The sequence below is a fragment of the Xiphophorus maculatus genome, chromosome 23 (genome assembly GCF_002775205.1).
Source record: "Xiphophorus maculatus strain JP 163 A chromosome 23, X_maculatus-5.0-male, whole genome shotgun sequence".
In the NCBI taxonomy this organism is placed as follows: Eukaryota; Metazoa; Chordata; class Actinopteri; order Cyprinodontiformes; family Poeciliidae; genus Xiphophorus; species Xiphophorus maculatus.
Genome location: NC_036465.1, coordinates 13,765,429 through 13,791,926, shown reverse-complemented (window position 1 = coordinate 13,791,926; position 26,498 = coordinate 13,765,429). Strand labels below are relative to the sequence as shown.

The 26,498-nt window shown below is 38.7% G+C and overlaps 2 protein-coding genes across 5 annotated transcripts in view; one reads left to right on the top strand and one right to left on the bottom strand.

The window, feature by feature from the left end:
* The window catches only part of macrod1 (MACRO domain containing 1), a 179,371-nt gene that overhangs the window by 94,982 nt on the left and 57,891 nt on the right, over window positions 1-26,498 (bottom strand). The window lies entirely within an intron of this gene.
* Window positions 4,706-26,498, top strand: part of LOC102221662 (leucine-rich repeat transmembrane protein FLRT1) — a 54,374-nt gene continuing 32,581 nt past the window's right edge. For 2 of the 3 annotated variants that reach the window (XM_023328498.1, XM_014471577.2), the window contains exon 1: window positions 4,706-4,844. The gene's annotated coding sequence lies outside the window, so the exon portion shown is untranslated. Of the gene's footprint in view, window positions 4,845-10,986; window positions 11,081-11,836; window positions 12,854-26,498 lie in introns of those variants that run through there. The other variant, XM_023328497.1, reaches the window with a different exon arrangement.

Sequence of the window (26,498 nt, the reverse complement as noted above, 5' to 3'; positions counted from 1 at the left end):
AATGGTTTTTAATTAATTAATTAATTAATTAATTAATTTTAAGTTTACTGATCTTAATCGACTAATGATTAATTGATAAGCGGCCATTTTCTTATAATCCTAAGTTTTCCCTTCTGCTATAAAAGCAGTATTAATTGCCTTAATGTGTTTGTAAACTTGTGATTTTCTAAGTTAAACTGAGATGCAACCATGTATGTAGTTTTAAGCCAAAGCCTCAACCTGCTGCTTAATGTCTGAAATCATGGAAACATCTAAATAAAATCAAAAATCATGTTCGTTTGAAGATCTATTTTCTAGATGCCTATAGGTGCAATCTTTATTTCTTTTTCAATAATGAAGTACAAACAGAGCTGGAATATCCAAACATCATGCTGTTCTGCTGCGAGACGGGTTCTGTGTGCCAGAGATGGATGTGTTTTGGTGCCAAATGTGAGCATCAACCTTTGGAAAAAAGCAATGGACCTTGTGAAGATGTTAGCTGAAGATTAAGGTAGAGAATTAGTTTCCTCAGTGAAACTAAAAGGCCAATCAAAGTGGAAGAAGCCATTATTTCAGTAGCGACATAAAAATGCCAGACTGGGCACTCAGGGACAAAGACTTTAACGTTTGGAGGGATGTCCTGTGTTCGGACATAACGACCATTGTTATATTTGGACGGAAAAGGGGGAAGCTTGAACACCATGCCAGCTTTTAAGTACGGGAGTGGAGGAACAAACAACATGTGGAAATATTGAATCAACATCTCAAGATATTCTCACTCTTTCACTCCAGTTCAGGAGGAAAAGGACAAATTTCCTGCAAACTATTGTGAGACTTTTGTTAGGTGATACACAAAACGCTTGACCCAAATTATACAACTAAAAAGGCAGTGTTACTAAATACAAGAAAAATGTGTACAAGAAAAAATGTGTGCAAACTTCATGATTATTGTGGCATGTGGCAAATAGAAAAATTTTGGTTATGCTAACCGAACAAAAACAAGAGAATTTTAGTCAGATTGAAAGTCTAAAAAATAATTAATATTTTAACTTGAAAGAATAAAAAAAAAGCAAGATGAGTCACTTCCATTACCACTGTACTGTAGGTGTGATAGCACCATTACAGCGTTAAAAATAAGGGTCAAGGTGGTTTCTTGTCCTTTTTTAAAACAGTTTTAAGACATTTTCACTAACAAGCTCAGAATATCATGTTCTAAAAAGAATAATGAGATTTAGAAAAGTGTGCGCATGCATGTCTTAACGAAAAGTTTCCTGTATGAATCAAAGTGCAGATGGAAATGAGCACCTGTGGATCAGGCTGACACTTTGCCCTCTACTTCCCCACACGCAACACCAAACGTTCACTTCGTGCATGTTGGAGCATACAAAAGAACCTGCTGATCCTTAGCTCTGGATGATGAATCAAGACCAGGAAATGAAAGCCAGAACCCAGAGGTTGTTGTGGGGGAGGAAATGTTCACACTGATGAATGCATGTGAGTCTTTCATTTACAGTATTCAGTGCAGCAGGATTTTCTCTAATACACATGTTTGAAATTAAACAAGCAAAATCAAACTCATGCATACAATCACAAAAATGTTTTAACAACTTTGAGCTTGTTAGTGATCAAGGTGGGGGTTTTAAATAATGGACAATATATCAACAAATTATTATTTCAATATTATTGTTGGAACTATTTATTCTTTTTATTTGTTTCTTTGAATTGTTTAAATTTATTCTTAGTTTACTTTATACTTTAGGTTATTTACTTGTAGGTTAATATTTTTATTTTATTTTTATTTAATCTTTGTTTCCTATAAGTAAAGGGATTGGTGCAGGACCAGCATGCACTGGAGTTGGCCCTATGGTTTAATTTTTGTTTATTGCTTCAGAAACTGGAAAAATAAACCATGAAAAGCAACTTCCACGTTTTTTGGACATTGGGCTGCAAACAAAACATCACCATGGAGCGGCAGTGGCTCATTGATTGGATTTTTAAATAGGGTGCAGTAGAAGCCCACACCTGGCAGAAATGATGGTGTCCTAAATGTTAAAGGTCAAAAAGAGCGCTGGAATCTGAGTAATGACATGAGATGAAGAGGAATTTAAAAATGTGTTTATCACTTATTGCTGTTGCAATATTTAACCAAAAGACAGTGAACCTCCAACTATCCATGTATTCTCAAATTCACGTATTTGTGGATTCTTCTTCTGGAACATAACCCCAAATTTAGAAAATTAATCTATCCACAAATTTTTTTCGTCTAACACGTGAAATATTCAACAGAAAAGCAGCTTGGGAAGCTGAAATCCCTAGGTACAATATTAGCTGACAATATTGGCTGCAGTTTCAAAGCATCGATCCAGAAGCATCACTCCTTTCTCTGGGCAGTGATTGGCTCAATCCTAAAAGTGGAGATAACGAAGACTGTCTATATCGGTTTCAGAGGTAATGCTAATATGGTTTCTACTATGCATATTTAAGCATATTAAGGTATATTTGGTGTTTGTAGGCAGTGCAGGTGTTTTTAGAGGTGCAAAGACTCATGTATTTCAAATATTCATGGGTGGATGTGGTTTGTAGCCTCCGTAAATACTGGGGTTCAACTAAAACCTAATAAGATTTTAAGCAACTGTCAAGTACAGTAGTGGTAGCATCATGCTGCCCACAAAGTGGGTCAATTGATGGAGGAAGACCATTACTATGGGTTAGAGACTTTGACAAATGGTTGTTCCAACAGGACAATGGTCCCAAACACACATCAACACTGGTTTTGAATCAAGCAAGACTTCATCAACCAATCAAATGATATCAATGAATTCAAATGAGGTCGACCAAAACAACTGAGAACAGTGGTCAAATATTGATTTTATTTTATTTTTTATTGTTTACTTGAATGGGAGCAAGTGTTAAGTACAAGCAAATACTCAACACTGACATTTGCATCCTTCACTAATTTGCAACGCACGACTCCAGATGGGCTGTGAATAACATAAACAATTTTAAAGACAGCAATTTTTAAGAAATGTCTTTAAAGTGACCTTAAAACAGACCACACCGACATAAGCTCCATCACAGAACCAATTATGCAACTATTTCTTGGTGGCAACATCTAGCTTGTATTAGTGCAGTTGTTAACTGAGTTTTTGTACATATATAATTGGGCTAATGTGTATATTTTGGACCCTGTGGAGATTGAAGAATATTCCCTGAAGTTGTATGTTGTATTATAGTACTACAATGGCAAAAAGCACAGCTCAAATGAAGATTCAGAATGCCAAAAATAATTAAGACATCCATTCCATGACAATTGCATGTACACTGTATTTGTAGCTAGTGTTAAGTGCAAATTGGACAGGCGCTTCAAGGGGTGACTGAACTGAGACAGGAGGAGGTGAAACAGGGGAAAAAAATTTATTCATGCATGCACAGATTCTTTTCATATCGTCAAACACTCCATAAAAATCTGAGCCTGTCTGTTGCAAATATGAGCCGTTTTACTCTGTCACACATGAGTGACTTTTGCTATTACATTGCAGTTGTTTGGTGAATGCCAACCATGGTGCTCTCATTCAATTTTGGTAAACTCACAAGCACGCCAGTGCATTATCATACTTTCAGCTCAAATCCAAGAGTAAAAAGAGTGTAAGTTGAAAAATCAACCAAGTTCCCTTCCTAATGCTCTTTCCACTTTACCTCTGTGTGATGTAAAACGGATCACACTCTTAATGTTGAATTGAACACTTTGCTGTCCTTTGGTGTACTAGTACTGGGTACATAATCATATCCATAGTTGACTGCCTAGGAGGTTAAAAAAGCTTTCCCAACATCCTGCCTCATAGAAGGTGAACTAACTCCATGTTCTACCTTTACGTTTTCTGTCATAAAAACCATTATAATTAAATCCCCCTTACAATCATTATTCATAGGATTATAAAATTATTAAGATTGTCTCCTGCAGGGTACAATAGACCTTTGATAAATGTGCAATGATCCTATTTAATGCTGCTGCTCTCTGCGCAGATACATAGGTGCTTGAGACAGAACCAGCCTCAGAGCCCTGTGGGGGAACAAAGGCATCAAAGCAACTAAGATACTCCATGTGCATGCACAATCACGCAGGGACAGAGACGAAGCCCCACACACACGGGAGGGCGCAAACACTAAGATGTGTGTGCCCAAACACAGCGCTTCCCTGCAGTCGCACATGTACACACACATACAAATGCAGCCAGCCACAGTTCAGTGTTTGGGTAACCATGGGGACAGTGAAGCCGAAGGTTTGTTACTGAAACCTAGTTAATTAGAGAGAGGCAGAATAATGCCGATACTCAAGGGAAAGTGTTTCGCCATCTGTTAATACCCACAAGCACCCTCTGCCCGGTTGCGCGCAGAGGAAGAAGCCGGCCGCCGTTGTTGGTGCACGGCAAACATCTTCTCCCACGGCGCTCCGGTACGTGGAGGCCAACAGTTTCTTCTTCTTACTGGTATTAGATGACTAATTGGAATAGCTAATACTGAGCCGCTAAATAAAGCAGGCTTGCATCTGCTGCTGACATACACCAATTATCGAGTGGGGAAGGAGATCAGGGTGATAAGTTATACAACTACATCCAGAGAGAAAAAGGGGGCGAGATGGAAGGAGGGATGGTAAGTTGACACGGAGGAGGAGGAGAGAGCGAGGTGTCGGGGGACGGAGGAAGGGCTCCGAAAGGGAGGGGTGATGGAGGTTGAGTGAGTGAGTGTTAGAGGCAGAGACGAAGTGAAAGAGACTTGATGTTGGAGAAGAGAGAGATGCGGGACTAAATCTGCCGGAAACGTAGAGAAAAACAACAGGATGGAGTGTGCGTCGTCTTTTTAAGGAGGTAAGTGATGAAACTAAAGGGTGAGACGGACCCGTCGGAGAAGGGGAGCAGATTGATGGATCAGTGGAAGAGCAGGAGCTGAATGCTGAAAACCTGGGCAGATAGAGGAGGAGAAGTTGGCTATGAGAGCAAACCCAGATAAGATATGAGCTCTCAGCTGGTTTTGGCACAGCCTAAAAACTAGTGTTTATTCACCTGCATGCGCATGTGTGTGGGGATGCGTGCGGGTGTGTGTGTGTGGGGGCGTGTGTGTGTGTGTGTGCCTCTCTCAGTGGATTATGTTGGGAGACAGGAGTAATGATGTTGATGACGGAAACGGGCTACAATCTACTTTACATTCAGCTGTGTTGAACCAGTCTTCCGTCTGTGCTTTCTCCGTCGCTCCATCTTATTTTTCTTCCCTTCTCCTCGCTCTCGGAGCCCACACCCCTCGCCCCCCCACCCCACCACCAGCCCCTGCAATTCCCCCAGGCCCCCAGAGCAACCTGTTTGTGTATTCCTCCCTCTCAAGCTCCCCTCTCCATCCTCTGCCCACTTGTCCTAACCACCATTACACCTCTTTCAGTCATTTAATTTCTAGCCATCATTCATTTGGTCCACTCGAGAATCTGAATCAATTTGCCGCTGTCCTCATGTCAAAAAGGACAAAGCTACTTATAGGATAAATGAACTAATAGTGCAAAGGCTCTACCTGACGAAAGAGATTGATTACAGAGCGATTAGATAAGAAATTACTTTTTAAAAGCAGATGACAACCCATTAATTAAAACAAAAAACAACTTTCAAAGGGAAAGAACTTAAAACAAATGAAATACATATACAGCCTAAAGAAACAAACAAGCTGACATATCAAAAAAGAAATACAATGACTGAGGTAAAAAAAAGAAAAGAAAAAGAAAAATCCACTTGGAGGAAATTCATCTTATTGCAGTTCTCTCTCCTGCACCTGTGTTTACAGCCCTTTATTGGTTTCTCTCAGCCCCCTTGGCAAAAGCAGCTCCAGAATCTTAGTGAATATGAATGTGCTTTCAACCTTCCTGCAGCCTCGTTCACACCTGATGAACACACAGGTGCATGCGCATGCAGACTGGTTTGATGATAAAGGTGGATCCCAAAGACTGAAGTGAACCGGAATATAACCGGAGACAATAAGGCTGCACTAGATGTGATCTGATTATTTCTTTTCCAGTGTGTTGAAATTAATTTCGATACATTCACACGACCAGGCTTGCAGTAACCATCAGACTGCCTGGAAATTAGCAAAGCAAAGAGCAACAGGAGCCAAGGTCTCCAACAGCTCGGGGAAGAGGCTGACTAGAATTCAAATGTATGCAAATGAGCATTCATGAGGAAGAAAAGTAGCCGAGGTGTAAAGGTGTTTTCACTTTGATTTTTTTCCTCATAAATCTTCTTTACTTGTTCCAGCAACAGCTGGTGGCAGTTTAAATGCTTTTTAAATGCTGGAGATAAACAGACTTGCAGTAACGTGATGCCAGAATCAAATTAGTTAAACCTTTGAACGTAAATGAGGTCATTAACTGGCAGATAGCTGTAACAGGCTCGGAAATTTGATTTATGTCAAGTACACTGAAAATATTGGGAGAAACATGTAAAAAAAAATTCTTTTGCACAATTCAGTCTTTTTCTATCACAAAAAGTGATACTTAAGTGAAACCAGGCTGGTTGTGAAAATTCCACTGGAAGAAGAAATTGGAGTAGATTTATATTCTGTATTGATGAAGTGAAGCTTTTTGAAAGCAAAACATATTTTGTCTACACATGGAGAAATGTTTGTGGTTTATCCAAGGCATTAGAGAGCAAAAGAGCACCTAACAGGAAGGCTGAACAAAGGACAGCAAAGTTTTTCTGTTTTTTGCTCATATAATGTGTTACGTAAGATGGTTTATTTGGAAATGTTTGAATTTCAGAGATAAGGTAAGGATTCTGAAAATAACTACACAGGGAAACTACTGTTTTCTGAATATTAGCCATGCTAATTGCACTAATTGGCAAAAATAAATAAAACGTGAACTCAATCAATATTTTGTTGAAAATATTTCTAAAATCCAGATTGTAGAACGAGTTGATCTAGTTAAATTATGGAAAAGCAATTTTGGTTAAATGGCACCGTTCACCCACTTGGTAATCCAAAGTACTTCACACAAAATCGAAGGAAAAACATTAAAACAACCAAAATGTCTAAGCTTTCATGAAAAGAAAGGAATGTTAAAATGTCAATTAAAGTGGTGCATAATAGAAATGAAGATACCGGAAGAGCCTCAAAGCACAGTACAATTACTGTGAAAGTTGTTTTTAATCAAAACTCAAATTTAGTTTTTGTAGCAAAATTTTCAACATATTGTTAATTTATTTGCTTGGAATAATGTTTAAAATGTGATAACATTAGCATTTATTGAAACATTACATTTTTTTTATTGCTTTTTTCAGTTGATACTAAATAACACATTGAATAAATATTTAATTATTTGTCATTTCTAAATGTATATTTTGTTGTAGAAAGGTTGCACACAGGGTTACTTTTAAATAACTGCTGCAACAATTATTGAACCAGCTTTGGTTTAGTGTCAGGTTTAGTTTTTAACATCTATGGCCTTTTATTTTGAAAGTGGGTTTTTCTTGTACTTTCTGAAGGCACGGCAGTAAAACAAATTGGCTTTTAGGCAGCTTTGCACTTAAAGCAGCATCCATATATCAGTTTTCAATTAATTGTTCTAAAGGCCCAAAGCACTCAGCGTTGCACTGAAGACTTATATGAACACAGAAATGTTAACCCTAATTCAGGACATCCAGATAACATCCAAGACCAGAGCTAAGCACCATCTTAGCTCATTAGATAAAACTGACACTTCTAATGCATATGAAGGCAAACCATCTCTGCTTTTCTTTAGTTTGACAAAGTCTTGTGATGCTAACAAATTGAGTTTGAGCAACCAAGTCAAACATAAAGCCCATCTCCATCACTTAAACAAAGCTTTCTGCTGAGCATTCTTAAAAGATACTCTGCAAATCCTATCATAGAGCCTTAATCCAGTACAAGCTGTCAGTTCTGACAGTTTCTGCAGGAGAAGTGAGCTGCTTTAGGATGTCGAACTAAAAAAGAACATTGCTGTGATACAGCCTGAACCATTGCACACTCAGCTGACCAGAAACCACAGAGACATTCCCCTGAATCCCTCTCAACCTCTGAAAACACCACATCTAATGGAGCATGAGGCCATTTTACAGCATAACAAGTATCTGTAACAGTGTTAATGTGTTAATGTCTCAAAAGAAAGTCAATACCATAAGACTGAGGACCATCTCTGTCGTTAAATGCATATCTATGTTGACTGTTTAGATTATTTTCCAAGAGGCGATTTGTTTTGGGTCGACTTTGTGAGCCTAAAAATATGCTACACATCTGCTGGCTTGTAAATTCTGAATTAAATAAATACTACAATAAAGGTGCTTTCTCCTTACAGAGTTAAAGCTTTAACCTACTTTTACTTAAGACAGTAATTGCCTTTGCAGGCCTGTTAAATAGACACTATAAGGTATAACTACACCATAAATTACAGTAATTTACCACAGATGCACTAATAATACCTACAGAGAAAATACTTCTATTTGTCATGAAGATATTCATAAAACAAAATTAAAGAAATATATATAAACCTAAAATGAACTTGGCTATTTCCAAGCTATTTCCACCAAAAGATGCAAATATTTTCTGCAGCATGCAATAAATCCAACTTACTATACTTACTTATACTTCAGTGGCACACATGAGACGACAGACATGAAGAAAAATCTTGCTGATGCAATCCTAAGAGAAGCTGACTATAATAACCTTTTTTTTAAGCACAGCTTGGATAAAATTGCATTATACGGTGCGGCACCTCGGGCGTTCATGTCAGCGTCTCGCATTATGATACAAAATGGGTCAAGCTGCACATTATAATTTGAGCCGTGGAACGATAACGACAAATCAGGCAGTATTGCCTCATTGAGTATATCAGATATATAAGCATGTGTCAGTGGATGAGATAGGATACAGAGCAGAGCAATAATGCAACATAAAGTGTATGTATGAGATTATTTAAATAGAGACTGAGCAGGATCGTGTGAGAAAAGGGCGTTATCTGTGATTTAAAGTTCAAAGACGGAGTAGTAGATAACGTTGTTACTGTGGCCAAGAAGCCTAGTATAGCAGGCTTTTAAAATGATTCAGACTGAGTCCTTGGAGGCCATCTTTGGACAAGCGCCAGAGGGTGCTGGTGGTGCAGCAGCAGCACCTGCATCCAGGCCCCCAGGGGCCACACGGTCCCTCTACAGTTGTCACTGTGTGCAAAGCGGCTTCAGTTGCGTACATCTGTGCACAACAGGAGATTACGAGGGAGTCCCCGTGTTTGCGCCCAGGTCTGGTTGGCGAAAAATCTGCCAGCAAAAGCTGATTTGATTGTTGCTGTGTTTGCAGCATTCAAAGGGGCTGAGCCGCCATGACTCTTCAGCCCAAAGGTAATAAATGGTAATTAATTGTGAGGTGTGCCTCTAAGGCAAATAAAAATCATTGGTCACGAAGACTGAATTAAAATGCATCAATATCAATTTAACCAGCGTTGACTCCGAGTTATTAGGCCTAGAGGAACCTTGTCTTTGACCGCCAAGTCTGATAATGACAACGTGAAGCGTGTGAACGTGACTTTGTGTTACTTTAGCCAGCATGTTTAAATTAAAAAATGGCCGCTTTATGAATTAATAGAGAATTATGCGAGCCAGAAATATGTTACAAGTAAATCAAGCATTGTAACCTTCGGAACGAAAGTAAAAAACGGCTTACACACCTGTGGAAAGATTTGTTTGTAATTTAGGTTTCTGCAGCTTTTGAACAAAATCAGAACACTGAATGTAAAACTTATGTCAGTGATTCTGAACTCAAAAGTACATTTGACACAATCTTTATTAAGTTGATTGGACAGGGAAGCACAACACCAGCCAAATATCTGTAGCTGTGTTTAGAACCCAAGGTAATTTGGTTTTATTATTAAATTAATATCAAATATCAAACAAGACTGACATACTAATGAGTTGATTAAATAATGAATCAATTTTACTGAGCTTACTTTTTTTTAAAAATAAGTGTATTGATCAAACTTTATTCCATAAACTAAAGCGTAAACTAAATGTTTAAAGCCACCAACTTTTTGTGAGTGTTAGGATAAAAAGAAACATGAAAACATCAACTCTGATCACTTTCTCCATTGAGCAACAGGCTTCTGGCTGGGCAGCCTGCATGCACCAACAATGTATTATTCATTGACAGAAACACTGATATTTTTAGACCTGTGGCTTGTTGTTGACACACAGCACCTTTCAAACGTATTTGTGTGAACTTTTTAACATTTTTTCATTTAAAACCACAAAACTTGATGCATTTTATTTGGATTTTATGTCAACCACTCGGAAAACAACATGCCCACCATTAGAAATAGTAGTGGTGGTGAGAAGATAGACTGAGCTAACTACTACACAATACTGGAAGAATACCTGATAAATAACCCAAAGCAAATGTTAAATCTGCATACAGAACTCAGAGCAGCTCTACATCCAACATGACTGAACTTGAGCTATTTAGTAGTAGAAACAAATCTAAACGTAGAAAACTGGTAGACACCCACAAGCAGCTGGGCAGCAGTTTTGTTGTTTGTAATTATACTCACAACTTTGTGTTGGTCTAACAGACAAATACCAATAAAAAACATTAAATACTGGAATTGTAACGTTGGAAAAGTTGAAGGGGCGTGAATAAACTTTCACGGGGTAGCAGCTATGGGTGCGCACCTGTCACTCTTTTTGCGCAGCTCGTTGTCAGGAGTTGTCGGACCATGACGACCTGCTGAACCCTGTAACAGAGCTCAAAGAGCCGCTGTAAAGAGCGGCCCCTATAGAGCTCACTCACCGGGACAGAAACCAGCCTCCACCCGGGACAAGGAGGAGGAGGAGGAGGAGGAGGAGGAGGAGGAGGAGGAGGAGGAGGAGGAGGAGGAGGAGGAGGAGGAGGAGGAGGAGGAGGGTAGAAGGTGCGCTGGAGGCGACACCTGTCAAGCTGTTGCTAAACACGCCGGCTTTATGAAAAAGGACTGGAGACTTCGGGGGATAAACCGAGCTGGAATCGGAGATTAGTTGCTCCTTTATTGTCGGTGTTCATCACTCAGACCTCTGAGGAGAGGGGAAAGGTGTGTGTGGGGGGGGGGGGGGGGGGGGGGGGGGGGTATGAGGCATTAACGTCATGTCAAAAGCTGTTTTCAAAAGGCTGTGTTGAAGTTAGCATCTGATCTGTAGGCTCCCACTGGGTACCTCGTTAAAGGGCTATTCCGCAGCACACGACTCTGGACGTCCTTTGATTTGTTTCAACTCCAAATGAAAAAGAGTCAAACTGGACTGGATTAGTCTGTGAAACGTCATTTGTGAATACTTTATTCCATCTATGAAAAAAGTGTGATGGCAATGCTTTTCTTAGCTTCTTCGCCATAATACACAGAGTCCATTTTGAAGTCCAGAGTCCATTTGCTACACTACAGGCAGATCAAAACGGGATGAAATCACTGCCAATCATTTACCTGAGGCCACCTATGATAGCGTCCACCTCAATGCAACTACACAACATAGGAAGTCCAAACATGGGGAGAACCATTCAACACTGATTCCAGCTTTAACAACAACAACAAAAAGTTTTATCCTTTGTTCAGTTTGTGAAAACTTTTATATCTGTTTTTAAGCTACAAGCCACCAAAGACCTGATCCAGCTTACAACACAACCCAAAATTTGATGTAACAACTTGAATGACAGACAATTTTGGATTTGTAAAACCTTTATTACATCAGGATAGGTGATATTTATCTTTCTTTTAAGCTTAAGATGGCATCCATTTTAAAAAGCATAACATAACTTGTTTTGTTTGTTTGTCTGTTTGTTGTTTTGTTCTTTTTAGATTTGGACGTTTTCTGGCCATAAACCCTCTTACATGGGGCCCGTCATAAGAACAATTAAATAGGCACTGATTTATCTGTCAGATATGAAATCATTATTCAATTTGGAAAGCAAAATCTGAAATATTTTAGGCATTTTTGGGGGTACATGATAAAAACTTCAACACTTAGAGTAAAAACAAGGCTACAATTATTTTAGACAAATTGGACAATGTACAGTTTATGATTTAAGATGTATTTGTGTTGGGATAATAAAAAAAAACATATTTTATGCTCTATTGACCAGTTTCAACATCTTATATTTGATTCATAATAAAAGCTACCCAACAAAAGGGCAAACCTGCAAAAAAATTATATATTTTTTTATTCTATAGCACACAGTAATCTGGAAACCTCTATTGCTTTGTGAAAACTTATAAAATGGACAAAAACAAAGCTGCCCAGGCTTAATTCAAGCTAGAACACAAAAAGAGTGAATTTTTACTAACTGAATACAAAGTTTCACCTAAGTATTTTCCCAACACTTCAAGAATTCACAACCATCCAAATCAAACATATTTTAAACTGAACCGGGGCAAATTGTTGTCCGGAGTTATTAAATTCAGTGGAATGGCCCTTTAGTCAAACGTCGAATCAGATTCCAACTTCAGCGTCTTCCCTTTGAGTTGACGAACTTGACGCAGATGGCACCTGAGCGGTGCGCATTGAGCGCAAACAACGGGAGAACCGGGATGTAAAAAAAAAAAAAAGGGACGCGGGGGGCTTTACACCCACTGCTCTCTCTAAATCCCACGCACACACGCACACACACGTTTCCCCCACTCGTATTAACCCACTACAGAGCGCAGAGTAAAACCGCGGGGTGGGAGTTAGTGCTCGTCGCGGAGCTTCGGTGCGGGCAGATTCACCCTCCTTCGCCCCGCTGTAGAAGCTGTTGAACCTGCTGTAGTACCTGCTAACCGGAGAGGATAATATAGGAAGGGACGCCCCGCTGGACGCGAGCAGGAGAGGGTCACAAGGTATGGATCTATGCCATGTTGATGACTGTGCGTTTGTGGAGGGAAAAGAGTCGGTCCCATTACGGATATGCAGGGTTGTGGGGACTGTCATGCTCGGTGTGCTTCTGCATGCATGTGCGCTGGTTGGTATTGTGTGCAGTCGTATCGTAGAAGCGCTTTTACGCAGCAAAATGTAGGGGGGAAAAAGTTGTAGATTTAACCTGCAACGTTTAAAAGAGTTTCAACCAGAGCGAGATTAAAGAAGAGGATTATAAATTGTAAAGAAAAAAAAAGAATCCCCTCTTGCACGATCTTGCCCGTCTCCATCCTTCACAGGAGCAGCGATGTGTGTGTTTTTAATCAGAGTATAATTGCATGCGGTCATTCTCCATCATGTGTGTGCCTTTGCATGAGAAAAAGAAGCCCTCCTTTTAATCTGTCACTTGTGCGCCAACAGATGTGCTTTGCAGCTTCACTTTGAGTAGGACACAAGCAGGACTAAACCCACACACAGAAACAAACAAAAAACACACACTCTTTGCACTAAACCCGTCGAAAATCTCCTGCTGGATGCAAAGATATATGCGCAAACGCACGCACGCACACAGATGCACTGTAAATACATGTGAGGGATTACTGTAGTCGTACATCACACCAAGCCTGCAGATTAGAATAATATTCTCAGGGCCAAAGATGTAGAGAACATGGGATTAGATACATAAAGAGATGGATGGATGATGGATGCATGCATGGATGGATGCAGAGAAGCCAAAAAGACGGGAAAGACAGAAGGAGACAGAGAGCAGCAGAGAACACGAGATTAAAGTGTAATGTCCTAGAGAGAGACAGAAGAGAAAAAGGGAATCCAGGCCAAGTCGTGTAGTTAGAGGGAACTGCCATGGCAGAATGTGGCAGGAATAAAGACGAAGAGAAGGCAGCAGACACTCTTTCTTTATCGCCTCCCTTTTGATCTCCTCTTATTCATCCATCCGAAAGCAAGAGGGGAGAGCTGCTTATATAACTCTCACTTTGAAACCTATTAAACCAAGAGGGGGTGGGAAGGGGGGGGGGGAAAGAAACACAATAAGCCTTTTAGAAATTGTGAAATTGCGAGACAAAATTTTGAAATAAACCCCGGAAAGAGGAATAGACACTTTTGTCTCTAAAATCCTGCAGGAAGAACTGAGCCAGCGGCAAGTTTTTAAATGCACTTGGTGCTAAAGGATATGTAAATGCGGACTTGTTCTGCACAGCATGCGCCTGCTGTTAACGCTTTTGTAGGCCCTAATTGAACTCCAAGAATTACTCCTGACAGATTAATCTGGTCTTTTAATCAGCCCTTCGTCTTGTACCGTTGACTTGTGCAGCTCTGCAATCAGGATGCAAACGCTGACTGCGGGCAATAAAATACAGCATTAAAATATGATCAGAGGGCTCTGTGTTACCAGCAGAAGCTCAACAGGCTGCAACCGTTTACAAGAAAAACTGCATTTTAGATCATCCCTGCTCACTTCGTGTGCATATTCTCTACTGGCATGGCTAGACAAAAATGAGATTTATTGGAAACAAAATATTTTTATAGCTCAAAAACATCCTTAACAGTGTTGTTTGGATAAACTCAGAAATGGTAAATGGGACAAAAGCACTACTGATGCATTCATCATCTCATGTCTAAATTGTAAAGAACTACTTGGATCCAATATCTGTTAGGCATAATATTTACGGCACCACATATTCAAAGTCTAATTGCTAGAAATATATAATCTATTTGGGCACCTGAATGGACTTCATTGTCATTTACGCCCCATCTGTTGATTTTATTGATCAAAATCCTAAAGCTCAGTGAGAGTGGTGGCATCGTGATGATGTAAAACAAGGTGAAAATGAGGGTAAATCCCAACAGTTTTTCTATTAAACTACTAAAGCACTGCTACAAATTGTATACAAACCAAAATAAAAACGTGGTAGATCAATCGGTTGAGATTTGGGTGTTAATAAAAGGCAGAGAAGCTGTGGGGGAGATAAACAGAGAACAGTCCACTATACAAGTTTTATGTGCTGATCAGTTGTTATGTTTTGATCATTTTGTCAATACCTGCACTTTGTACCAGTGCATTGCAGTGTAGTACCAACCTCCTTGTGTTAAATATGATGATTCGTATGTATCAATTTATTTTTCCTATGCATCTTTGTTTAATTTGGAGACGGCTTAGAGTACAATTAATTATTTATCATTAGTTCAATGTTATTTTAATAATGCTGTATGTTGTGACTGTACATGGTTTCATTTCCGTCTGTGATGTTAATGTATGTGAAAAGTGATGTGAAAAAGCAAGGAGTGTAATTCTGTTGTGGAAATTCAATGCAATTGTTCCATGGAAACATGGAAAAACTGCTTAAACTTGCACTTTTGTTGTACCCATATTTAAAGACAGTTGGTTCTTTATCATTTTCGTCAAAGTTATTAAGAGTCCTTGCTAAAGTTCCACAGAACCACTTGTGGCTGCAGGTTGCAGACCCATGAACTAACATTATTTGGAGCTGCTGCTTAAAATTTTTATCTGTCAAACAGACTATGAAATGTTGCCATTGCTGGCATAAATTGCTGCATGGTTGGTATAAAACATCTCGCAGTAGATGTGCCTGACCAAAAGTGCAAAGGTACAAAATGATGAAGGACAGAAATGGCCAAACCTCCAATGCAGAACACTACATGAAGCCTGTTTCACAAAACTGTTTCTCTTTGTTAGCTGGACTGAAGCAGGCAAGGTAAGGGTTGACCTCTGCTACCTCTCAGTTCAATAGAAAGGTATTCATAGAGCTCAGGGTATGTAAGGCTTTCTGTATTTAGGTATACAAAGCAGGATGTGGCGATCTTGAGTGATTGCCTTGTAAAAGGCCAAAGCAGATTAAAGAGGGGCCTTGTCGTTGAACGACCATAGCGCAAAACTGGAGAGCTGGTACTGCAGCGCAGTTCAGTTTACTTTAGCAGAACGCCTTAATGATGGTGGGAGTGTGTAGCCATTGAGACATGGTCAAGAGGACTTGCTAAAGTTTAAGCCAATGGTCAGAATTGGGTTCAAAGGGGATTGAAGTGAGTTTGAAAGCTGCATGGGTGAATTTATTTCAGAAACAGTTGATCTACTGAGATTTTCATACAACACCATTTCTTGAAGTTATTAGGGAGTGATTCAAAAGGGGAAAAAAAATCCAGTGAGATGTGCTGTGAGGACAAAAATGCCTTCATGACAGGGTCAGAATAGAAGTAAATAAGAAGGCATCGATCTATCCTGCCTTATATCAATGGGTTTGTTGCTATAGTGCTCTTCTGATGGCTACCTCCAGCAGCCCTAATAGTCTCACACTGATTACTTTAAGTGTAACAAATTTTTGGAAAATTTTCACAAAGTGAGCTGAGCCAAGAGATGCTGAAAGGCGAGGCCAAGTGTGGGGATGAGCGGAGGGGGTAATCAGGGCTGTGGTCAGAGCGAGAGAAGTACTGTTACTTACTTATAAACTTTGTTGATATATTTAGCGATTTTCCAGACTCCAGCAGCTTCCACTCTCACCATCTGTCAATACAGCAGAGCAGCTTTGGGTTGTGGAGGAGATTCTTGTGAATGTGCAGCAAACCAATCTGCAGCAACTTTTAGATGCCATCATGTAAATATGAACCCAGAATCTCAGAGGTAAGGTTCTGGGATCTTGATGAATATGAAAATTTGAAGACAAAAGAGGGTCCAATCCAGCATCAGAAAGTTGCAATATATTTCTATACAAGTTTCAAGAAATGTTGAAGAACTTCTATTATATGAATCCATGTTAATAGGTTCCTCGGTGAGTGGGTTTTGTTTTAAGGATGGTTTGTATTGTTGTGAACATGACTCAGTCTCCCTCTTGTATTCTGCTTTACACAAAAAGGAAAAGGTTTCTCTCTGCATGCTAATATGCAAGCGTTTCCACTAATCCTGTGCGGCGCTGGGCTTTTATTTTTCTGTGGGCTTGTTGGATGTTCGTCAAAGTAGAGCAAATCAAAGCAGGGATCTAAACTGTGGGAACCTTCTCCATACATTGTGTACATGGGATGGCATTTTAAAACAATAATTTGTGTTTCCTGCAGTATGATGTACAGGAAACTGTTCTTACTCACTCTATAAAATCAGTCAATCTATTCTGTATGCTTTAATGTAAATTCCCAGCTGCATGACTCGAGGTTCCAACTCCTCCGCACTTTTCATCAGCAGAGAGGGCATCTTCCCTGGTGGCGGTTTGTTCGGTTTACCAGTGTGTGATTGCATGTTCATGTTCAAGAGCACTGGGTCACCTCCCTGTGGCTGCGCTGTGCTTCATGTATCTAAGTAATATGTCTGCTCTCCTCAGGCACTTTCACCCTCCTATCTAATACACCGACCTGATTGATTTCTGACTCTGCTCATCTACTGATTTATTATTTTACAAAATACGACCCTCATCATCTCTATGACCTCAATATGCATCCTACTTACGCCTATTAAAAGTGGAGACTGATTGACTGTACATCACTTTTAAATAATACACTCAACTTTGTTTATATTACTCATGACATTCTGCATCAATGTTTCATAACTAAAAATGTATGCAAGAGAGAATATGAAACCGGGACAAGAATTTAACTAAGCAACAATACTTACAGTAATTCCTTTGGCATGCTCCGAACATTTCCTTTTATTAATGACTCAATTATGGAGCTGGTTCCAGTCCAAATCAATTACCAGCTGGAACAAATGAGAAACATTCGAGCTGTTCATGCCGGTTTAGTTTTTGCTTTATTATTTTTTATTCTATTGTGTAAAGCTGAAAAATGCTGAAGTAAATTGGTGAAGCACACGCTTTAATGACAGACTGCAATATTGTGCGGTAGGAGTGTGCATCGTATTCAACAACCAGAACAATCTAAAAAAGAGCCGTGTAGGCTGGGAGTGCCGACTATATTTGGACCTCCAGATATACCTGTGCATTAGTGTGTCCAGGTACCCCACCTTATTAAAGCTTGTGTGTGGGAAATGCTGCACTTGTAGCCAGATTTGGAGTTTAACCCGCCCCCGAAACAATGATTTCATAACTGCACTCTGAGCAGCTTTAGAGCCACTCAGACAGAGAGAGAACTGCCTTCCTGATTTAAAGTGAAGTATATTAGGGCTCACTTTATTATCCTCCACTAAGACTTGGGAAGACAAAGCTCCTTTAGATGTAAACATTCACGGTGACAGTGATTAAATCTATAATCAGTCAATTACTCAAGCTGAGCTTGTTGTTGAACTTAATTAAACTTCAAACTAGTGTAAATATGATGTACACATATTATCTGCGGTGTTTTATATTATACCCCAAATACAGCTGTACAGTTTGAGCTGCAGAAATATCTGCTTTGCTACAGTTTGGTAAACCCAGCCGTCCTACACATTTTTCATGCCCAAACTCCGAACTATCCCAACATAAAAATGAGCAGAACTTTCAGCCTAAAATATAAATACTAGCAAAGGACTTTTTCTGAACCTACTGGTGAAATATCCAACGAGATCAGAAACAGAAACTTGTAAAATCCATCGATCTATGACAGATGGATGAATAGATGAATAGATGGATGGAATCAGGAAGATAGAAAGATGGACAGAAGGTTTATTGATGGATGGATGGATGGATGGATGGATGGATGGATGGATGGATGGATGGATGGATGGATGGATGGATGGATGGAACATTCAGAGAACAGGAAAGTAAATTGTGCAGATTAGGGTAATTTCCCAGAAGCCTCGTAGTTTTTCTCATGCAGTCGGTGCTGTAAGCCAGCAGAAACAGAATAAAGGAAACTTCAGCAAAAACACAGAGAAACAGACTCACTAAATGACACAAGCTCATTTACACCTGATGTTAACATGTGATCTGTATCTGTTTAATGATCCAATTTATGGGGTGTCGCATTTACACTTGGCAGGGCTGTTGGAGTGCAAAGGAATGTCACCCTGTGAGCCAAACAAAGGCAGCCAGAAGGATCTGTTATTGTTTATCTATACGCCACACATCATAGATCAGAACTGAGGAAGAGAGGCTCGTAAAGTTTTGGCACTGCGTCTGCAGGTTGTCTCTCAGCTGCAACAACTTTACTGAGGCTTTATTTATTTCAGACAATGTTATCTTAGTCATTTCTGTAAAAAGCTCCAAATTGTCCTGGTCTACATTTTCAATTATCTTTTCCAACAAGACAACTGAGATGAAAAAACAAAATTATCTTTTTACTTCATGCTGAAATTACATAGCTGTGGCTCTCCTGTCTCCAAAAACATTACATATCAGGAAAACACTCCAAACTTAATTGGACGAATTTCTGACATTTTATATGATAATGTCAGCTTGTGAAAGGCCGTTTTCAATAGAAAAATATTCACAACCCAAACCCATAATTAAAGGTACATACTGAACTCTGCGCTGGTACAAAACCAGGACAAGCTGATTAACATGCTCATTATCTTCATTCTGCCTGGATTCAAACTGAATCTCAGTATGCAAATGAATTAATCATAGCTGCTGAATGTTTCAAAGAATCGCTTTGAGTGTGCAACTGACAGCCTACTGTTAGGTAATCCTTCAACCTGCTGATTCATTTTTAACCTAAAAGAGCCTTTCCAAAGAATTTTGTCAATTTGCTTTGAAGAAGATTTTGATCCTGTAAATCTGAGGCAGTTCCATATGCATATTTTAATCTTTTTTGCTGCCCAAGCTGACAAAAGTTCAAGAATTTAAAAAAAGGTGTTACCTGAGAGGAGCAACAGAGGCAAATAAAGTAATTCAAAGAAAGGAGTTCTAGTGCTTCCTTTTATATTTGCATTAACATTGGATTCACTGGACCTACTTTATGCAGATAAACCTGCCCCACAATTCCTTGCAGCTGCAACATTCAAAGCAACACTCAGTTATTTTCCTACAGTCGTCCTAATTAGCATTAATGCAAACGCTCTGGAAGGAGGGTGAGTGCAGGCAATCTGCAAAAACAATCTGTTCCACTTATGTGGGTTTTTCACACACTTTTTGTTCGTTTGTTTTTCCAATGATAAAACTTGGAACTGGATTATCACTTTAACAAAGCTGGCCATGACAAAAAAATAAAAATAAAAAAATAAATGAACAGAAGTCATTTTATCCCAGATGAATGGTAGTACAACAGCTCGCAGAAATGTACACGTCCTTAGTTAAAGTCAGGGTTTTTATCATTTAATGAAATGAGAATGCATTAAATAATTGTAAGCATAATCTGAAAAATGTATAATTTTATGGGTATTGCTCATAATCATTTTCAATAAAATAACATTTGAAAACTTAAGGTGTATTCTAACCTTATGACTTAAGACAGTGTCTGGTGGGACAAGCCTGCCAAAATGTGAAGTGGTGGACATTTTAAAGATTGGTAATCGGTCAGAAAACTGTAATCGATGCACCGCTAATACTGTGCTACAAAAGAAAATGTTGAACTAGTACTTTCTTGCTTTAGTTCCTTCTGTTTTCTTGGTACATGTCCAACACCAGATACAGTAAACCTGATTACCCAGAAAAGTTCAGCCATAAAACTTCTAGTTTGTAAGTAGGTCACATACAATCGACACGGTGGTGGCAGCATCATGGTCGGTGAGGGCTGTGGACAAGAGACATCTTCAAATCTGATGCTGACTTTGAATCAAAAGGAGGTTCAATAAAAAAAGTAAAATATTTTAACCACATTAGTGCATCTTTTGATTTTTGATGTTTAACATCTAACAGATTTGTCTAATCTAAGTTGTGCTGAATTTATATGTAAAATTATACTTTAACAGGGGTGGGTGCACTTGTGAGAATAGGTTTATATGAAGTCTCTTTCTCTATAAACTCCCAACGTTTTTAGTAGAAATCTGTGAAAAGTACAGAAAGTGGTAAGACAGACCTTTTGAGTAATCGATCAAACGTGAAGTGTTTTCTGAAGTATTTTCACTTGACCCAGAAAACATCGAGATCAAGAGAAGATATGAAGGAGAATTCATAAACACAACTTCTGTGCAAAGACAACTCGATTGCACTTCCACCACGCTGAGCATTAACTCGTTTTGCAGCAGGTCTGCCATGATGAATGCTCCAGAATGAAAAACAGAAACTAAAAACACGACGTGCACTTCATTCTTACTGAAGCGATGTCATTTAGTGTTGGGATTGCGCTGAGGTAATTGTTGCGTTTCTGAAAGGTACAAGTCTCTTCATCGTTTCAGCCATGCTGACTTATAAAACACATCCACTCACATATAGTAACCCAGTAACCCTTTCTGTCTTCAAATGCACCGCTGCGGTTTCTGTGCTGACTCTGATACATAAGCCCAAGGTGATTCACTTTTAATGCTGCTGCCGTAAGGAACTGTGGGAAGGCGTTATCTTGACTCTATTAAAAAAGGATGGTCCAGTATTTCCTATGCAAAAGGAGATAACAGAGAACGCAATGAAGCACCTTTCTCAGCATTTAGAGACTTCAAGCGGTTCTTATCAGGGCTGCAGGACTGATACTTCTGGGTCATTTACCTCACTTAGGAAACCTCTTTTGGAAAATAAAATTTAAAAAAACGGGGAGTTTAAACGTAACACTGATGCCGAGTGGTGGGCTGTTCAGAGTCTGTCATCATATCAAAGCAAACCCACGCAGCCATGCTGGAGATGGCCTGTGTTTACTTTAATTGTTCATTTATTTTGTCATCCTGCATTAACATGTGTTTTTGTTTTCTGGACCAAGATTATGTAATAATTGGAGTAATATGGGAAAAACTGCCTTGCAAAAGTATCAACACCGAGTGAACTTTTCCTGCTTTTATCATATTACAAAAGCGACCCTCAGTTTATGGGATTTTATGTGACAAAACAAAACAATTGAAGACATAAGTGTGGAAACTGTATTTGCATTTATCTCTCTTTATTCTGATTAGATCTGGAATTAACGATTATTTTGAAAATCAATTGTTCTGATGATTAAAAAAAAATTGGCACAGTCTATTTTTTTCTTTTTGCCTCTTAAGCTAAGTTTATACAATATTATAAATACATTAAAAATACAAACAAGTAATTCATTTCCTTTTTAAATAAACAGTTAACTATTTTTTATGATTAACTGATTAATAATTGGATAGGAAAAGGTGCTTAATAGGAAATTTTTATTTATTTAGTTTTACAGTTTGAACCAAGTGAAGCTAAACTGAACCATTTGAGGGGTTTTGGGTAGAACAAAAAAAATATTTCTTTTCCCATCTTAAATGTTTTTTGTACAGTTTTGGTTTACTTCTTATCTGAATATGTTGCTCTTTCAGCATTTGGTCTTGGTTAATGATTATTTTGATTATTTCAACCATCAATTCATCACAATTAATGCAAATAATCATTACAGCCCTAATTTGTACACCTGTAAATAAAATTTTGTGTGTATTAAAATCAAGAACCACACCAGACAAGTTAAAGATGAAATTGTGGAGTGCTATAGGTAACTCTTGAGGAGCTACGAAGATCCACTCCTCAGGTGGGAGAATTTGTTGACAACGTCACTATTGCTAGAAATCCACAAACCTGACCAACACAGAATAGTGACGAGAAGGTAAAATATGAGACAGTCTGCTGCAGTGATAATGTGGAAAACGGTGCTCTGGTCACATTAAACCACAAATTACATTTTTAAGCCTAACTGCAAAAATGTAATGGTTTGTAGAAAACTAACACACCCTGATTACGCCATCTAGTGGTAGCAGCATCATGCCGTGTGGATGCTTTTCTTCATCAGGCTTCAAAATACCTCAGACTGGTGGAGGGTTTACATATCAGGAGAAAAACACACAGCCAGAGCTATAATGAAATAGATCAAAACATATCCCTATGTTAGAATGGTCTAGTCAAAGTCCAGACCTCAGTCCATTAAAGAAGATGGATTCAGATTTGAAAATTTGGTATTCACAGACTGTTACCATTCAGTCTGATGGAGCTTGAGCTATTTTTCAAAGATGGTAGGCTGAGAGTTTTAGTCTCTAGATGTGCAGAAACACAACCAAAGACATTCAGCTGTAACTAACACAAAAGATGGATATTAAGGGGCTTGAAAACTTTTGCAAGGGAAGTATAAATAATATTACAAATAATTGTATCCACTTGCAGTAGAGACATGTGAACTGATTAATCTGGACTGGAATTATTTTGTAGGTCTGTTTACACTATTAATTCATTCTTTTTGCAGTCTACCAGACAAGCAAACTGTGCTTCTGCATAGTTAACATAATGCTGGGGGTTTTTTTAATTTTATTTTCAGACTGTCCCAGAAAGACTTCATAAATAGTCAACAGAGAGATGCCTTTCACAAGAGGGTGTTTTGAACAATTTAGGTTGCTGTTAAGATTCACAGACATAAACATACGCAGAACACATGCAAGTAACAGAGCATGGTATACTGCGTTATGACTTATTGTATTTGAGTGGAAGAGGCTGAGGTGGGAGCGGGGGCACAGAGAAAAGGTCAGAGCTGAGCTTTTATTTGAGCAGGAGGATTGACTGTACAGTGCCTGCATTATTCCCTCACCTGTCCTAAAATATCCCATAGGAGCCCTTTGAATATTGCATTTGATTAAACACCATTATGAGCTGAAAAAAACAACATTAGCTACTTTAGGTTAGAGTAAAATGAGAGAATAATTTCTATAGAGTGATGAGCAGATACTGCACACACTGGATAGGACTACATCAACAAACAACTGCTTGTCTGTCTTTAAAGATGGCTCAATTATGCATACTAACCAAATACATATATGTAATCATTTAGACCACTAAATAGATGGCAAGTCATACAACTTTAATCAGGTATTAAATAACAAGGAATTCAAAAAGTGAATCATTACATTTTAGCTGCTGGAAACTGATTTGAAACCCAATTATCACAACAGGAGCAAAAATGTTCACCTGAATCTTAAACTTTGCACTTTAACAAAAAGCTCAGGTAAACTACGCAGCTTTCCTTCTCCAGCTTAACAAGAAATAACTAAAGAAAACGATATCACCGATGACTGACATTTACGATGAATTTTGCTTGTTACTGTGGGAGGAATGGTTGCCGACTGAGAAAATAAAGCCAGCCATAAAAGAAAAGACGGAGGAGAAGTTCGATTGTGATAAAAAATGGTTCTTTTTTTACTCTCCTCTTATAAAAGCCTCAAAAAGCTGATAGAAAAAGCAAAGGTATAAAGCTACTAACGAATGCAGAGCTTATGGAAAAAGAGATCTGTCATTTCTGAACGTGTACTCTTTGTAGGCTGCTACAGCTCTGTAAGTGTGCTACTCAACACATGAAAGAAACGGCATGAAGGATTTCATCAGTAGGACTTTATAATTAGAGAATTACAAGAGAATAGCAGATGAGCCAGAATAATAGAAGAAGAAAAACTAATGTTGGAGTCCTTCTTTATAATGGGGGGGGGGAAAGAACATTTGTGATGCGCCAAGAGCTCCAGATTGTCCATATTTCCCTTGTTTCTCACCAGTTGCACCACAAGTCTGTCTGTTGCAGTCCGAGCGCGTCGCCTGCGGCAGAAATTACTGTTGCCATGGCATGTGAAGAATGTAATTTATCTGGAGCTTGCATGTTCAAAATTGTTGAATCTTTTTTTTTTCAAATTTGGGGACAGGCGCCGACTGTGTCGTGTTGCTGGCAGCGTTTTTCCCTCAACCAACCCGTTGCTTAATGACAAGCAGTGGGGGTTCAGTGTAATGTGTTTGTGTCTGCTGAATGCAAATAAGTATTCCACCCTCTAAATGTTTGTCTTGAAATGCTGCAAGCTCTTTGCTCTATGGCTAGTTTTTCAAGATAACGCCTTTTTCAGCAATGACAATGCGTGTTTGAATGGCTCCAGGAGGAGCATAGTGGAAATACAAACAAAAGTAAGTAGAATGCAAAACATCGCAAAGCACATTTGGATTAAATACCAAAGTCATTAAGAGTAATGACACAACTGTTGAAGTAAAATGGCTTCGTTTGGAACAAAACAAACTGTCTAAATAAAAACAAATGCCAAATTACCAACAGCTACCAAGGCAACAAGGAGTAAGAAACGCTGCCACAGTGTTTTAAAGAAATTTACATCAACGCAAACCAATTAGAAGGTTGTGTTCTGGAAATGTAACAGACAGCATGCTAGTGCAAGTCTGGGAGGTTGACCTACAAAAATATACAGTGCATTGCAAAAGTTTTCATACCCCCTTTATTAAAAGTTACCATTGTCCTTTAGGCCCCATAGCCACATGTTAATTCACAAACCCAGTCCCTGGTTGGGCTTTTAGAAGTCTAACTTTAAAGCTGCAGTATGCAATTTTTACTAAAAAAGAAAAAAAGTTTGTGTTTTCTTTACATATTTCTTAAAACTGTCACTGTGTCCTGACAGTAAAAAACATAAAATCTTTGAAAGAAAATGGAGCTCCTCTGTCTCCTCTGGTGACAGATTTAACAAATATGTAAAAAATGTACTAATAATAGAAGGAAACTAAAATAAGACTTCAAGACATTCCCTGCAAAACAAGACTTCAGTGACGGAAAACATTTGTCTCTTTTTGAGCCATTGGTTCACATGAGACATAACAGTTCAAAGATGCTCAATTGTTTGATTTCTGGTGGGAAACTAAATGAGACAAATGATTGACCCTAAATTATGTTTAACAACTTATTGAATTGCAATTAAGACTCCAACTCTAAGTCTAAGTCTAACTGTGTGGAATATAATATTCATATAAATACAGCTGTTTATAAAGCAATATCCTGAGCTTGGAGCATCCTACAGAGTCAGTGATTAACTAATCATCCTAAAGGGCGAGTTTGGCACAAGCCAATAAATGCAAATAAATAGGAGCAATGATAAGATAAAGGTAACTTTGGAGGAGCTGGAGAGTTTCATAGCTTAGGTGAAAGAGTACGATGACAGCTGTAAGTCTTCCACCAATAGGGTTTTTTCGGAGAGGGATAAAAAAGAAAGCCAATGACTAAAGCATTTAGAAGACAATGGTCATAATTTTTCTGTTTGCCTGAAATACAAAGCACTATTTCTGGAGGAAAACTAACATTATACTTCAGTCCTAATACATTATCCCCACTGTGAAACATGGAAGTGGAGTTGGAGCTTAATAAATAGCAACACTAGAGAAAACCTGTTAAAGGCAGTGAAAGACTGGAGACTGGGGCGCAGGTTAAACTTCTAATAGGACAACAAATCTCCAAAACACAGCCAGAGCTACAATAGTTCACATCGACTCTAAAACCTGCAGCTGTGTAACATGGACATGTTGTTCTACGAAGTCAGGGAATACAAAAGCACACTTCAGATTTTTTTTTTGTGTGTGTTGCATTTTTTTTGCATCATTCTCTTTAACTTCAACGTGACAAAATGTGAAAAGGCAGATGTGAATATCTCTGTGACTGTCCTGAGGTAGCAAGGTTCCTAAGATCTTACTTTTTTGCAGGTGTTAGCCTTGATTTTGAGCTTTAATAACTTTTCATAATTACCCTGAGGCTTTTCTGGAGTGTGTTTTATTAATAGGAACCAAGGTGAACAGCAGAGGGAAGACAGATCAGCAGCAACATCAAGGCTCCCACTAATAGCTTCTT